The sequence below is a fragment of the Schistocerca gregaria genome, chromosome 3 (assembly GCF_023897955.1).
Source record: "Schistocerca gregaria isolate iqSchGreg1 chromosome 3, iqSchGreg1.2, whole genome shotgun sequence".
Classification (NCBI taxonomy): domain Eukaryota; kingdom Metazoa; phylum Arthropoda; class Insecta; order Orthoptera; family Acrididae; genus Schistocerca; species Schistocerca gregaria.
Genome location: NC_064922.1, coordinates 103,345,035 through 103,361,122, shown reverse-complemented (window position 1 = coordinate 103,361,122; position 16,088 = coordinate 103,345,035).

Here is a 16,088-nt window from a genome sequence, read left to right as displayed (position 1 = left end):
AATATCTGTGCTTCATCAACACTCTGATAGTCCACAGATTACAGAATGCCTCCATTTGTGCATCGAAAACTACTACTGGTCTTCCAGGGAACAATCAAAACGTAGACTGTTTGAGACAATACTCCCATTTAGGAAAGTGCGCATGGTGACTGTTGTATTCAATCCCGATGCAATTTCTGTGTTTCATCAACACTCTGATAGTCCATAGATTACAGAATGCTACCAGATGAGCATCGGAAACTTCTACTGGTCTTCCAGGGAACGATGAAAGCGTAGACTATTTGAGACATTACTCCCATGGAGGAATGTGCGCATGGTGACTGTTGTATTCAATAACGATGCAATTACTGTGTTTCATCAACACTCTGATAGTCCACAGATTACAGAATGGGACCAGATGTGCATCGGAAACTAAAACTGGTCTTTCAGGGAACGATCAATTCGTAGACTGTTTGAGACATTACTCCCATGGAGGGAAGTGCGCATTGTGACTGTTGTATTCAATCCCGATGCTATATCTGTGTTTCACCAACACTCTGATAGTCCACAGATTACTGAATGCCACCAGATGTGCATCGGAAACTACTACTGGTCTTCTAGGGAACGATCAAAGCGTAGAATGTTTGAGAATTACTCCCATGGAGGAAAGTGCGCATGGTGACTGTTGTATTCAATCCCGATGCAATTTCTGTGTTTCATCAACACTCTGATAGTCCACAGATTACAGAATGCCACCAGATGTGCATCGGAAACTACTACTGGTCTTCCAGGGAACGATCAAAGCGTAGACTGTTTGAGAATTACTCTCATGGAGGAAAGTGCGCATGGTGACTGTTGTATCAATCCCGATGGAATTCCTGTGTTTCACCAACACTCTGATAGTCCACAGATTACTGAATGCCACCAGATGTGCATCGGAAACTACTACTTGTCTTCCAGGGAACGACCAAAGCGTAGAAAGTTTGAGAATTACTCCCATGGAGGAAAGTGCGCATGGTGACTGTTGTATTCAATCCCGATGCAATTTCTGTGTTTCATCAACACTCTGATAGTCCACAGATTGCAGAGTGCCTCCAGATGTGCATCGGAAATTACTACTATTCTTCCAGGGAACGATCAAAGCGTAGACTGTTTGAGACATTACTCCCATGGAGGAAAGTGAAAATATTGACTGTTGTATTCAATCCCGATGCAATTTCTCTGTTTCATCAACACTCTGTTAGTCCACAGATTACAGAATGCCACCAGATGTGCATCGGAATCTACTACTGGTCTTCCAGGGAACGATCAAAGCGTAGACTGTTTGAGACATTACTCCCATGGTGAAAAGTGCGCGTGGTGACTGTTGTATTCAATCCCGATGCAATTTCTGTGTTTCATCAACTCTCTGATAGTCCACAGATTACAGAATGCCACCAGATGTGCATCGGAAACTACTACTGGTGTTCCAGGGAACGATCAAAGCGTAGACTGTTTGAGACATTACTCCCATGGAGGAAAGTGCGAATATTGACTGTTGTATTCAATCCCGATGCAATTTCTCTGTTTCATCAACACTCTGTTAGTCCACAGATTACAGAATGCCACCAGATGTGCATCGGAAACTAATACTGGTCTTCCAGGGAACGATCAAAGCGTAGACTGTATGAGACATTACTCCCATGGAGAAAAGTGCGCAACGTGACTGTTGTATTCAATCCCCATGCAATTTCTGTGTTTCATCAACTCTCTGATAGTCCACAGATTACAGAATGCCACCAGATGTGCATCGGAAACTACTACTGGTGTTCCAGGGAACGATCAAATCGTAGACTGTTTGAGACATTACTCCCATGGAGGGAAGTGCGCATGGTGTCTGTTGTAATCAATCACGATGCAATTTCTGTGTTTCATCAACACTCTGATAGTCCACAGATTACAGAATGCCACCAGATGTGCATCCAAAACTACTACTGGTCTTCCAGAGAACGATCAAAGCGTAGACTGTTTGAGACATAACTCCCATGGAGGAAAGAGCTCATGATGACTGTTGTATTCAATCCCGATGCTACTTCTGTGTTTCATCAACACTCTGATAGTCCACAGATTACTGAATGCCACCAGATGTGCATCGGAAACTACTACTGGTCTTCCAGGGAACGATCAAAGCGTAGACTGTTTGAGAATTACTTCCATGGAGGAAAGTGCGCATGGTGACTGTTGTATTTAATCCCGATGGAATATCTGTGTTTCATCAACACTCTGATAGTCCACAGATTACAGAATGCCTCCATTTGTGCATCGAAAACTACTACTGGTCTTCCAGGGAACAATCAAAACGTAGACTGTTTGAGACAATACTCCCATTTAGGTAAGTGCGCATGGTGACTGTTGTATTCAATCCCGATGCAATTTCTGTGTTTCATCAACACTCTGATAGTCCATAGATTACAGATTGCTACCAGATGAGCATCGGAAACTTCTACTGGTCTTCCAGGGAACGATGAAAGCGTAGACTGTTTGAGACATTACTCCCATGGAGGAATGTGCGCATGGTGACTGTTGTATTCGATAACGATGCAATTTCTGTGTTTCATCAACACTCTGATAGTCCACAGATTACAGAATGCCACCAGATGTGCATCGGAAACTAAAACTGGTCTTTCAGGGAACGATCAAATCGTAGACTGTTTGAGACATTACTCCCATGGAGGGAAGTGCGCATGGTGACTGTTGTATTCAATCCCGATGCTATATCTGTGTTTCACCAACACTCTGATAGTCCACAGATTACGAATGTCACCAGATGTGCTTCGGAAACTACTACTGGTCATCCAGGGAACGATCAGAGCGTAGAATGTTTGAGAATTACTCCCATGGATTAAAGTGCGCATGGTGACTGTTGTATTCAATCCCGATGCAATTTCTGTGTTTCATCAACACTCTGATAGTCCACAGATTACAGAATGCCACCAGATGTGCATCGGAAACTACTACTGGTCTTCCAGGGAACGATCAAAGCGTAGACTGTTTGAGAATTACTCTCATGGAGGAAAGTGCGCATGGTGACTGTTGTATCAATCCCGATGGAATTTCTGTGTTTCACCAACACTCTGATAGTCCACAGATTACTGAATGCCACCAGATGTGCATCGGAAACTACTACTGGTGTTCCAGGGAACGATCAAAGCGTAGACTGTTTGAGACATTACTCCCATGGAGGAAAGTGCGAATATTGACTGTTGTATTCAATCCCGATGCAATTTCTCTGTTTCATCAACACTCTGTTAGTCCACAGATTACAGAATGCCACCAGATGTGCATCGGAAACTAATACTGGTCTTCCAGGGAACGATCAAAGCGTAGACTGTATGAGACATTACTCCCATGGAGAAAAGTGCGCAACGTGACTGTTGTATTCAATCCCCATGCAATTTCTGTGTTTCATCAACTCTCTGATAGTCCACAGATTACAGAATGCCACCAGATGTGCATCGGAAACTACTACTGGTGTTCCAGGGAACGATCAAATCGTAGACTGTTTGAGACATTACTCCCATGGAGGGAAGTGCGCATGGTGTCTGTTGTAATCAATCACGATGCAATTTCTGTGTTTCATCAACACTCTGATAGTCCACAGATTACAGAATGCCACCAGATGTGCATCCAAAACTACTACTGGTCTTCCAGGGAACAATCAAAACGTAGACTGTTTGAGACAATACTCCCATTTAGGTAAGTGCGCATGGTGACTGTTGTATTCAATCCCGATGCAATTTCTGTGTTTCATCAACACTCTGATAGTCCATAGATTACAGAATGCTACCAGATGAGCATCGGAAACTTCTACTGGTCTTCCAGGGAACGATGAAAGCGTAGACAGTTTGAGACATTACTCCCATTGAGGAATGTGCGCATGGTGACTGTTGTATTCAATAACGATGCAATTTCTGTGTTTCATCAACACTCTGATAGTCCACAGATTACAGAATGCCACCAGATGTGCATCGGAAACTAAAACTGGTCTTTCAGGGAACGATCAAATCGTAGACTGTTTGAGACATTACTCCCATGGAGAAAAGTGCGCATGGTGACTGTTGTATTCAATCGCGATGCTATATCTGTGTTTCACCAACACTCTGATAGTCCACAGATTACGAATGTCACCAGATGTGCATCGGAAACTACTACTGGTCTTCCAGGGAACGATCAGAGAGTAGAATGTTTGAGAATTACTCCCATGGAGGAAAGTGCGCATGGTGACTGTTGTATTCAATCCCGATGCAATTTCTGTGTTTCATCAACACTCTGATAGTCCACAGATTACAGAATGCCACCAGATGTGCATCGGAAACTACTACTGGTCTTCCAGGGAACGATCAAAGCGTAGACTGTTTGAGAATTACTCTCATGGAGGAAAGTGCGCATGGTGACTGTTGTATCAATCCCGATGGAAATTCTGTGTTTCACCAACACTCTGATACTCCACAGATTACTGAATGCCACCAGATGTGCATCGGAAACTACTACTTGTCTTCCAGGGAACGACCAAAGCGTAGAAAGTTTGAGAATTACTCCCATGGAGGAAAGTGCGCATGGTGACTGTTGTATTTATTCCCGATGGAATATCTGTGTTTCATCAACACTCTGATAGTCCACAGATTGCAGAGTGCCTCCAGATGTGCATCGGAAATTACTACTGTTCTTCCAGGGAACGATCAAAGCGTAGACTGTTTGAGACATTACTCCCATGGAGGAAAGTGAAAATATTGACTGTTGTATTCAATCCCGATGCAATTTCTCTGTTTCATCAACACTCTGTTAGTCCACAGATTACAGAATGCCACCAGATGTGCATCGGAATCTACTACTGGTCTTCCAGGGAACGATCAAAGCGTAGACTGTTTGAGACATTACTCCCATGGTGAAAAGTGCGCGTGGTGACTGTTGTATTCAATCCCGATGCAATTTCTGTGTTTCATCAACTCTCTGATAGTCCACAGATTACAGAATGCCACCAGATGTGCATCGGAAACTACTACTGGTGTTCCAGGGAACGATCAAAGCATAGACTGTTTGAGACATTACTCCCATGGAGGAAAGTGCGAATATTGACTGTTGTATTCAATCCCGATGCAATTTCTCTGTTTCATCAACACCCTGTTAGTCCACAGATTACAGAATGCCACCAGATGTGCATCGGAAACTAATACTGGTCTTCCAGGGAACGATCAAAGCGTAGACTGTATGAGACATTACTCCCATGGAGAAAAGTGCGCAACGTGACTGTTGTATTCAATCCCCATGCAATTTCTGTGTTTCATCAACTCTCTGATAGTCCACAGATTACAGAATGCCACCAGATGTGCATCGGAAACTACTACTGGTGTTCCATGGAACGATCAAATCGTAGACTGTTTGAGACATTACTCCCATGGAGGGAAGTGCGCATGGTGTCTGTTGTAATCAATCACGATGCAATTTCTGTGTTTCATCAACACTCTGATAGTCCACAGATTACAGAATGCCACCAGATGTGCATCCAAAACTACTACTGGTCTTCCAGAGAACGATCAAAGCGTAGACTGTTTGAGACATAACTCCCATGGAGGAAAGTGCTCATGATGACTGTTGTATTCAATCCCGATGCTACTTCTGTGTTTCATCAACACTCTGATAGTCCACAGATTACTGAATGCCACCAGATGTGCATCGGAAACTACTACTGGTCTTCCAGGGAACGATCAAAGCGTAGACTGTTTGAGAATTACTCCCATGGAGGAAAGTGCGCATGGTGACTGTTGTATTTAATCCCGATGGAATATCTGTGTTTCATCAACACTCTGATAGTCCACAGATTACAGAATGCCTCCATTTGTGCATCGAAAACTACTACTGGTTTTCCAGGGAACAATCAAAACGTAGACTGTTTGAGACAATACTCCCATTTAGGTAAGTGCGCATGGTGACTGTTGTATTCAATCCCGATGCGTTTTCTGTGTTTTATCAACATTCTGATAGTCCATAGATTACAGAATGCTACCAGATGAGCATCGCAAACTTCTACTGGTCTTCCAGGGAACGATGAAAGCGTAGACTGTTTGAGACATTACTCCCATGGAGGAATGTGCGCATGGTGACTGTTGTATTCAATAACGATGCAATTTCTGTGTTTCAACAACACTCTGATAGTCCACAGATTACAGAATGCCACCAGATGTGCATCGGAAACTAAAACTGGTCTTTCAGGGAACGATCAAATCGTAGACTGTTTGAGACATTACTCCCATGGAGGGAAGTGCGCATGGTGACTGTTGTATTCAATCCCGATGCTATATCTGTGTTTCACCAACACTCTGATAGTCCACAGATTACGAATGTCACCAGATGTGCATCGGAAACTACTACTGGTCATCCAGGGAACGATCAGAGCGTAGAATGTTTGAGAATTACTCCCATGGATTAAAGTGCGCATGGTGACTGTTGTATTCAATCCCGATGCAATTTCTGTGTTTCATCAACACTCTGATAGTCCACAGATTACAGAATGCCACCAGATGTGCATCGGAAACTACTACTGGTCTTCCAGGGAACGATCAAAGCGTAGACTGTTTGAGAATTACTCTCATGGAGGAAAGTGCGCATGGTGACTGTTGTATCAATCCCGATGGAATTTCTGTGTTTCACCAACACTCTGATAGTCCACAGATTACCGAATGCCACCAGATGTGCATCGGAAACTACTACTGGTGTTCCAGGGAACGATCAAAGCGTAGACTGTTTGAGACATTACTCCCATGGAGGAAAGTGCGAATATTGACTGTTGTATTCAATCCCGATGCAATTTCTCTGTTTCATCAACACTCTGTTAGTCCACAGATTACAGAATGCCACCAGATGTGCATCGGAAACTAATACTGGTCTTCCAGGGAACGATCAAAGCGTAGACTGTATGAGACATTACTCCCATGGAGAAAAGTGCGCAACGTGACTGTTGTATTCAATCCCCATGCAATTTCTGTGTTTCATCAACTCTCTGATAGTCCACAGATTACAGAATGCCACCAGATGTGCATCGGAAACTACTACTGGTGTTCCATGGAACGATCAAATCGTAGACTGTTTGAGACATTACTCCCATGGAGGGAAGTGCGCATGGTGTCTGTTGTAATCAATCACGATGCAATTTCTGTGTTTCATCAACACTCTGATAGTCCACAGATTACAGAATGCCACCAGATGAGCATCCAAAACTACTACTGGTCTTCCAGAGAACGATCAAAGCGTAGACTGTTTGAGACATAACTCCCATGGAGGAAAGTGCTCATGATGACTGTTGTATTCAATCCCGATGCTACTTCTGTGTTTCATCAACACTCTGATAGTCCACAGATTACAGAATGCCACCAGATGTGCATCGGAAACTACTACTGGTCTTCCAGGGAACGATCAAAGCGTAGACTGTTTGAGAATTACTCCCATGGAGGAAAGTGCGCATGGTGACTGTTGTATTTAATCCCGATGGAATATCTGTGTTTCATCAACACTCTGATAGTCCACAGATTACAGAATGCCTCCATTTGTGCATCGAAAACTACTACTGGTCTTCCAGGGAACAATCAAAACGTAGACTGTTTGAGACAATACTCCCATTTAGGTAAGTGCGCATGGTGACTGTTGTATTCAATCCCGATGCAATTTCTGTGTTTCATCAACACTCTGATAGTCCATAGATTACAGAATGCCACCAGATGAGCATCGGAAACTTCTACTGGTTATCCAGGGAACGATGAAAGCGTAGACTGTTTGAGACATTACTCCCATGGAGGAATGTGCGCATGGTGACTGTTGTATTCAATAACGATGCAATTTCTGTGTTTCATCAACACTCTGATAGTGCACAGATTATAGAATGCCACCAGATGTGCATCGGAAACTAAAACTGGTCTTTCAGGGAACGATCAAATCGTAGACTGTTTAAGACATTACTCCCATGGAGAAAAGTGCGCATGGTGACTGTTGTATTCAATCGCGATGCTATATCTGTGTTTCACCAACACTCTGATAGTCCACAGATTACGAATGTCACCAGATGTGCATCGGAAACTACTACTGGTCTTCCAGGGAACGATCAGAGAGTAGAATGTTTGAGAATTACTCCCATGGAGGAAAGTGCGCATGGTGACTGTTGTATTCAATCCCGATGCAATTTCTGTGTTTCATCAACACTCTGATAGTCCACAGATTACAGAATGCCACCAGATGTGCATCGGAAACTACTACTGGTCTTCCAGGGAACGATCAAAGCGTAGACTGTTTGAGAATTACTCTCATGGAGGAAAGTGCGCATGGTGACTGTTGTATCAATCCCGATGGAAATTCTGTGTTTCACCAACACTCTGATAGTCCACAGATTACTGAATGCCACCAGATGTGCATCGGAAACTACTACTTGTCTTCCAGGGAGCGACCAAAGCGTAGAAAGTTTGAGAATTACTCCCATGGAGGAAAGTGCGCATGGTGACTGTTGTATTCAATCCCGATGCAATTTCTGTGTTTCATCAACACTCTGATAGTCCACAGATTGCAGAGTGCCTCCAGATGTGCATCGGAAATTACTACTATTCTTCCAGGGAACGATCAAAGCGTAGACTGTTTGAGACATTACTCCCATGGAGGAAAGTGAAAATATTGACTGTTGTATTCAATCCCGATGCAATTTCTCTGTTTCATCAACACTCTGTTAGTCCACAGATTACAGAATGCCACCAGATGTGCATCGGAATCTACTACTGGTGTTCCAGGGAACGATCAAAGCGTAGACTGTTTGAGACATTACTCCCATGGTGAAAAGTGCGCGTGGTGACTGTTGTATTCAATCCCGATGCAATTTCTGTGTTTCATCAACTCTCTGATAGTCCACAGATTACAGAATGCCACCAGATGTGCATCGGAAACTACTACTGGTGTTCCAGGGAACGATCAAAGCGTAGACTGTTTGAGACATTACTCCCATGGAGGAAAGTGCGAATATTGACTGTTGTATTCAATCCCGATGCAATTTCTCTGTTTCATCAACACTCTGTTAGTCCACAGATTACAGAATGCCACCAGATGTGCATCGGAAACTAATACTGGTCTTCCAGGGAACGATCAAAGCGTAGACTGTATGAGACATTACTCCCATGGAGAAAAGTGCGCAACGTGACTGTTGTATTCAATCCCCATGCAATTTCTGTGTTTCATCAACTCTCTGATAGTCCACAGATTACAGAATGCCACCAGATGTGCATCGGAAACTACTACTGGTGTTCCAGGGAACGATCAAATCGTAGACTGTTTGAGACATTACTCCCATGGAGGGAAGTGCGCATGGTGTCTGTTGTAATCAATCACGATGCAATTTCTGTGTTTCATCAACACTCTGATAGTCCACAGATTACAGAATGCCACCAGATGTGCATCCAAAACTACTACTGGTCTTCCAGGGAACGATCAAAGCGTAGACTGTTTGAGAATTACTCCCATGGAGGAAAGTGCGCATGGTGACTGTTGTATTTAATCCCGATGGAATATCTGTGTTTCATCAACACTCTGATAGTCCACAGATTACAGAATGCCTCCATTTGTGCATCGAAAACTACTACTGGTCTTCCAGGGAACAATCAAAACGTAGACTGTTTGAGACAATACTCCCATTTAGGTAAGTGCGCATGGTGACTGTTGTATTCAATCCCGTTGCAATATCTGTGTTTCATCAACACTCTGATAGTCCATAGATTACAGAATGCTACCAGATGAGCATCGGAAACTTCTACTGGTCTTCCAGGGAACGATGAAAGCGTAGACTGTTTGAGACATTACTCCCATGGAGGAATGTGCGCATGGTGACCGTTGTATTCAATAACGATGCAATTTCTGTGTTTCATCAACACTCTGATAGTCCACAGATTACAGAATGCCACCAGATGTGCATCGGAAACTAAAACTGGTCTTTCAGGGAACGATCAAATCGTAGACTGTTTGAGACATTACTCCCATGGAGGGAAGTGCACATGGTGACTGTTGTATTCAATCCCGATGCTATATCTGTGTTTCACCAACACTCTGATAGTCCACAGATTACGAATGTCACCAGATGTGCATCGAAAACTACTACTGGTCATCCAGGGAACGATCAGAGCGTAGAATGTTTGAGAATTACTCCCATGGATTAAAGTGCGCATGGTGACTGTTGTATTCAATCCCGATGCAATTTCTGTGTTTCATCAACACTCTGATAGTCCACAGATTACAGAATGCCACCAGATGTGCATCGGAAACTACTACTGGTCTTATAGGGAACGATCAAAGCGTAGACTGTTTGAGAATTACTCTCATGGAGGAAAGTGCGCATGGTGACTGTTGTATCAATCCCGATGGAATTTCTGTGTTTCACCAACACTCTGATAGTCCACAGATTACTGAATGCCACCAGATGTGCATCGGAAACTACTACTGGTGTTCCAGGGAACGATCAAAGCGTAGACTGTTTGAGACATTACTCCCATGGAGGAAAGTGCGAATATTGACTGTTGTATTCAATCCCGATGCAATTTATCTCTTTCATCAACACTCTGATAGTCCACAGATTACAGAATGCCACCAGATGTGCATCCAAAACTACTACTGGTCTTCCAGAGAACGATCAAAGCGTAGACTGTTTGAGACATAACTCCCATGGAGGAAAGTGCTCATGATGACTGTTGTATTCAATCCCGATGCTACTTCTGTGTTTCATCAACACTCTGATAGTCCACAGATTACAGAATGCCACCAGATGTGCATCGGAAACTACTACTGGTCTTCCAGGGAACGATCAAAGCGTAGACTGTTTGAGAATTACTCCCATGGAGGAAAGTGCGCATGGTGACTGTTGTATTTAATCCCGATGGAATATCTGTGTTTCATCAACACTCTGATAGTCCACAGATTACAGAATGCCACCAGATGTGCATCGGAAACTACTACTGGTCTTCCAGGGAACGATCAAAGCGTAGACTGTTTGAGAATTACTCTCATGGAGGAAAGTGCGCATGGTGACTGTTGTATTCAATCCCGATGCAATTTCTGTGTTTCATCAACAATCTGATAGTCCACAGATTGCAGAGTGCCTCCAGATGTGCATCGGAAATTACTACTGGTCTTCCAGGGAACGATCAAAGCGTAGACTGTTTGAGACATTACTCCCATGGAGGAAAGTGCGAATATTGACTGTTGTATTCAATCCCGATGCAATTTCTCTGTTTCATCAACACTCTGTTAGTTCACAGATTACAGAATGCCACCAGATGTGCATCGGAAACTACTACTGGTCTTCCAGGGAACGATCAATGCGTAGACTGTTTGAGACATTACTCCCATGCTGAAAAGTGCGCGTGGTGACTGTTGTATTCAATCCCGATGCAATTTCTGTGTTTCATCAACTCTCTGATAGTCCACAGATTACAGAATGCCACCAGATGTGCATCGGAAACTACTACTGGTGTTCCAGGGAACGATCAAATCGTAGACTGTTTGAGACATTACTCCCATGGAGGGAAGTGCGCATGGTGACTGTTGTATTCAATCCCGATGGAATTTCTGTGTTTCATCAACACTCTGATAGTCCACAGATTACAGAATGCCTCCATTTGTGCATCGGAAACTACTACTGGTCTTCCAGGGAACGATCAATGCGTAGACTGTTTGAGACATTACTCCCATGGTGAAAAGTGCGCGTGGTGACTGTTGTATTTAATCACGATGCAATTTCTGGGTTTCATCAACACTCTGATACTCCACAGATTACAAAATGCCACCAGATGTGCATCGGAGACTACTACTGGTCTTCCAGAGAACGATCAAAGCGTAGACTGTTTGAGACATTACTCCCATGGAGGAAAGTGCTCATGATGACTGTTGTATTCAATCACGAAGCTACTTCTGTGTTTCATCAACACTCTGATAGTCCACAGATTACAGAATGCCACCAGATGTGCATCGGAAACTACTACTGGTCTTCCAGGGAACGATCAAAGCGTAGACTGTTTGAGACATTACTCCCATGGAGGAAAGTGCGCATGGTGACTGTTGTATTCAATCCCGATGTAATTTCTGTGTTTCATCAACACTCTGATAGTCCATAGATTACAGAATGCTACCAGATGAGCATCGGAAACTTCTACTGGTCTTCCAGGGAACGATGAAAGCGTAGACTGTTTGAGACATTACTCCCATGGAGGAATGTGCGCATGGTGACTGTTGTATTCAATAACGATGCAATTTCTGTGTTTAATCAACACTCTGATAGTCCACAGATTACAGAATGCCACCAGATGTGCATCGGAAACTACTACTGGTCTTCCAGGGAACTATCAAAGCGTAGACTGTTTGAGACATTACTCCCATGGAGAAAAGTTCGCATGGTGACTGTTGTATTCAATCCCGATGCTATTTCTCTTTTTCATCAACACTCTGATAGTCCACTGATTACAGAATGCCACCAGATGTGCATCGGAGACTACTACTGCATTCCAGGGAACGATCAAAGCGTAGACTGTTTGAGATATCACTCCCGTGGAGGAAAGTGCGCATGGTAACTGTTGTATTCAATCCCGATGCATTCTCTGTGTTTCATCAACACTCTGATGGTCCACAGATTACAGAATGCCACCAGTTGTGCATCGGAAACCACTACTGGTCTTTCAGGGAACGATCAAAACGTAGACTGTTTGCGACATTACTCCCATGGAGGAATGTGCCCATGGTGACTGTTGAATTCAATCCCGATGCAATTTCTGTGTTTCATCAACACTCTGATAGTCCACAGATTACAGAATGCCACCAGATTTGCATCGGAAACTACTACTGGTCTTCCAGGGAACGATCAAAGCGTAGAATGTTTGAGAATTACTCCCATGGAGGAACGTGTGCATGGTGACTGTTGTATTCAATCCCGATGCAATTTCTGTGTTTCATCAACACTCTGATAGTCCACAGATTACAGAATGCCACCAGATGTGCATCGGAAACTACTACTGGTCTTCCAGGGAACGATCAAAACGTAGACTGTTTGAGACATTACTCCCATGGAGGAAAGTGAGGAAATTGACTGTTGTATTCAATCCCGATGCAATATCTGTGTTTCATCAACACTCTGTTAGTCCACAGATACAGAATGCCACCAGATGTGCATCGGGGACTACTACTGGTCTTCCAGGGAACGATCAAAGCGTAGACTTTGAGACATTACTTCCATGGAGGAAAGTGCGCATGGTGACTGTTGTATTCAATCCCGATGCTATTTCTGTGTTTCATCAACAATCTGATAGTCCACAGATTACAGAATGCCACCAGATGTGCATCGGAAACTACTACTGGTCTTCCAGGGAATGATCAAAGCGTAGACTGTTTGAGACATTACTCCCATGGTGAAAAGTGCGCGTGCTGACTGTTGTATTCAATCACGATGCAATTTCTGTGTTTCATCAACTCTCTGATAGTCCACAGATTACAGAATGCCACCAGATGTGCATCGGAAACTACTACTGGTGTTCCAGGGAACGATCAAATCGTAGACTGTTTGAGACATTACTCCCATGGACGGAAGTGCGCATGGTGACTGTTGTATTCAATCACGATGCAATTTCTGGGTTTCCTCAACACTCTGATACTCCACAGATTACAAAATGCCACCAGATGTGCATCGGAGACTACTACTGGTCTTCCAGAGAACGATCAAAGCGTAGACTGTTTGAGACATTACTCCCATGGAGGAAAGTGCTCATGATGACTGTTGTATTCAATCACGAAGCTACTTCTGTGTTTCATCTACACTCTGATGGTCCACAGATTACAGAATGCCACCAGATGTGCATCGGAAACTACTACTGGTCTTCCAGGGAACGATCAAAGCGTAGACTGTTTGAGACATTACTCCCATGGAGGAAAGTGCGCATGGTGACTGTTGTATTCAATCCCGATGGAATTTCTGTGTTTCATCAACACTCTGATAGTCCACAGATTAAGAATGCCTCCATTTGTGCATCGAAAACTACTACTGGTCTTCCAGGGAACAGTCAAAACGTAGACTGTTTGAGACAATACTCCCATGGAGGAAAGTGCGCATGGTGACTGTTGTATTTAATCCCGATGCAATTTCTGTGTTTCATCAACACTCTGATAGTCCATAGATTACAGAATGCTACCAGATGAGCATCGGAAACTTCTACTGGTCTTCCAGGGAACGATGAAAGCGTAGACTGTTTGAGACATTACTCCCATGGAGGAATGTGCGCATGGTGACTGTTGTATTCAATAACGATGCAATTTCTGTGTTTAATCAACACTCTGATAGTCCACAGATTACAGAATGCCACCAGATGTGCATCCAAAACTACTACTGGTCTTTCAGGGAACGATCAAATCGTAGACTGTTTGAGACATTACTCCCAAGGAGGATAGTGCGCATGGTGACTGTTGTATTCAATCCCGATGCTATTTCTGTGTTTCACCAACACTCTGATAGTCCACAGATTACAGAATGCCACCAGATGTGCATCGGAGACTACTACTGCATTCCAGGGAACGATCAAAGCGTAGACTGTTTGTGATATCACTCCCTTGGAGGAAAGTGCGCATGGTAACTGTTGTATTCAATCCCGATGCATTCTCTGTGTTTCATCAACACTCTGATGGTCCACAGATTACAGAATGCCACCAGTTGTGCATCGGAAACCACTACTGGTCTATCAGGGAACGATCAAAACGTAGACTGTTTGCGACATTACTCCCATGGAGGAATGTGCCCATGGTGACTGTTGAATTCAATCCCGATGCAATTTCTGTGTTTCATCAACACTCTGATAGTCCACAGATTACAGAATGTCAGCAGATTTGCATCGGAAACTACTACTGGTCTTCCAGGGAACGATCAAGGCGTAGAATGTTTGAGAATTACTCCCATGGAGGAACGTGTGCATGGTGACTGTTGAATTCAATCCCGATGCAATTTCTGTGTTTCATCAACACTCTGATAGTCCACAGATTGCGGAATGCCTCCAGATGTGCATAAGAAATTACTACTGGTCTTCCAGGGAACGATCAAAGCATAGACTGTTTGAGACATTACTCCCATGGAGGAAAGTGCGAATATTGACTGTTGTATTCAATCCCGAAGCAATTTCTCTGTTTCATCAACACCCTGTTAGTCCACAGATTACAGAACGCCACCAGATGTGCATCGGAAACTACTGCTGGTCTTTCAGGGTACGATCAAAGCGTAGAATGTTTGAGAATTACTCCCATGGAGGAACGTGTGCATGGTGACTGTTGTATTCAATCCCGATGCAATTTCTGCGTTTCATCAACACTCTGATAGTCCACAGATTACAGAATACCACCAGATGTGCATCGGAAACTACTACTGGTCTTCCAGGGGACGATCAAATCGTAGACTGTTTGAAACATTACTCCCATGGAGGAAAGTGAGAAAATTGACTGTTGTATTCAATCCCGATGCAATATCTGTGTTTCATCAACACTCTGTTAGTCCACAGATTACAGAATGCCACCAGATGTGCATCGGAGACTACTACTGGTCTTCCAGGGAACGATCAAAGCGTAGACTTTGAGACATTACTTCCATGGAGGAAAGTGCTCATCATGACTGTGGTATTCAATCCCGATGCTACTTCTGTGTTTCATCAACACTCTGATAGTCCACAGATTACAGAATGCCACCAGATGTGCATCGGAAATTACTACTGGTCTTTCAGGGAACGATCAAAGCGTAGACTGTTTGAGAATTACTCCCATGGAGGAAAGTGCGAATAGTGACTGTTGTATTCAATCCCGATGGAATTTCTGTGTTTCATCAACACTCTGATAGTCCACAGATTACAGAATGCCTCCATTTGTGCATCGAAAACTACTACTGGTCTTCCAGGGAACAATCAAAGCGTAGACTGTTTGAGACAATACTCCCATGGAGGAAAGTGCGCATGGTGACTGTTGTATTCAATCCCGATGCAATTTCTGTGTTTCATCAACACTCTGATAGTCCATAGATTACAGAATGCTACCAGATG